Raw genomic sequence first — 1,765 nt, 5'->3', positions numbered from 1 at the left:
GCCGTCACCCCGGTTTGCCGCCTCTTACGCTGTCGCCCAGCCCGCTTGTTGCGTAAGATACGTCTCTTGAATTACCGAGGAAAGAGAAAGCCTTTCTCTACGCTTATTCTCGAGCAGTGATCACGTACGCTGGTCACGTTTCATAGAAGCGATTTAAGAAGCTTTCGCTAGGTTGCGCCGTAAACTATCGAAGAACTCTACGTGAAGAGCCTATTTTTTAAATGTATTCTCGAAACACATGTATGCCAAGTTTCAGTTCTAGCAATCTTAAAAGCACTGAAATACGGAACTGCGAGTCCGTAGCATTTCTGCTGCCGTCGCTTAGTGCAGCGCCACATTTTGAGCAGGAAAACTGACTGCCCATTTTGCGTAGAAACTGGCGAGTTATGTGTACTCAGCAATGTGCGGAATTTAATAATCATACTTATCAGCTGTATTGAACGAAAAGGTATGAGATTTATGAGACAAATAGTTCCAATATCTATAACGTAGAATTGGTTTACCCAATAACTAACTCCCTTTCTTGTTTCAAAATACAACAACAGTTTTTTTCCTACAGTTCAGCTTACTTTCATAGCTGAAAGCTATTCATTTTAGAACGATACAAATACTGGTTACGCCATTCTACTATGGGAAGACTGAGCCCTGGGGGGACTAATCCCTCCTGTTTAGAAGTCCATTCACTGCCATATGCCCTGGCAGTTTATACTGGCTTTATCTTCCTGGAATCCTTTTTCTTAACAATGGGTGTGAGAGAGGAATGCCACAGAATGCCTTTGTTGGAATATCCATCTGGTTCAATTCCAAGCTGGGAAAAAGACACTGGAAACACAAAGGCTGATTGGAAAGCAGAATGGTGAAGCAGAAGCACGTGGGTGGTTCTGGGCAGCTGACCAAATAGAATTGAGACGGGGGTGGGTGGGTGCGGGGTTACACTGTAGGAAGTTAGCAGCCACCCCTCTCCTAGAAAAATGAAATATCCTGGGAAATATAAAAAAGGCAGAATATTTCCCCTAAAAAGAGTAAAGTAGTAACTCAGAGAGGAAGAAACTCAGCCCCCCCACCTTTGTTAATGGGTGGGCCATTAAGGCCTGGGCCAGAATACTTTACATAACAAAGATCTCCAGGTAAAAGCTATAAAAATTGCCCAAGAGCCCTTTCAGTGCATCATCATCATCCAGCAAGGCTCAACCAAGCCTGGAACTCAGGAAAGCCTACAAAGTTAGCTAAGACCCCCACCCCTGGGAGTCTGACAGCCAATGGGATACACTTCTTGCACAGGAACAGGAAACACTAAGGTAGGACCCAACAGAGCAGGGGTGTCAAACTCAAATTCATCGGGGCCGCATCAGCAGTTTGGTCCCCATCAAAGGGCGGTTGTATCTGTAGGTCTATGTGTCCACTCTTTATTATCATAAATTAATGTCACTGCATTCAATTATTACTGTTTTTTGTAATAATGTAAGTAATAACTAGCTCTGAAAGCAGAAACATAGTCAGAATAATGACAAGTAGATATTCAAATGTACAATTATTGTACAATGTATTGAAAAATGTTTTTGGTAACAAACATTAATTTTTTTAAACATACAAATATTGCCAAACACTGTTTATTAAACATATGGAAAACACAAGGCATTACCTTTTTTTTAACTTTTATAGTGCCCAGCCATGCGCCCCCTTTTAAAGTGCCCAGCCATGTGCCCCCTTTTAAAGTGCCCAGCCATCTGCCCCCTTTTATAGTGCCCAGCCATCTGCCCCCTTT

The 1,765-nt window shown here is 42.6% G+C and overlaps 1 long non-coding RNA gene across 1 annotated transcript in view; it reads left to right on the top strand.

The window, feature by feature from the left end:
* Nucleotides 1–147: 147 nt before the first annotated feature.
* Nucleotides 148–1,765, top strand: part of LOC148130226 (uncharacterized) — a 48,732-nt gene continuing 47,114 nt past the window's right edge. The window contains exon 1 of the long non-coding RNA XR_015750117.1: nt 148–448. This is a non-coding gene — a long non-coding RNA (uncharacterized LOC148130226). The remainder of the gene's footprint in view (nt 449–1,765) is intronic.

The sequence above is a fragment of the Notechis scutatus genome, chromosome 6 (genome assembly GCF_049901735.1).
Source record: "Notechis scutatus isolate UNSWTSFEM ecotype Mainland chromosome 6, rNotScu1.2, whole genome shotgun sequence".
Taxonomy (NCBI): Eukaryota; Metazoa; Chordata; class Lepidosauria; order Squamata; family Elapidae; genus Notechis; species Notechis scutatus.
The sequence above is the reverse complement of the archived record's forward strand: the minus strand, read 5'-3'. Positions and strand labels throughout refer to the sequence as shown.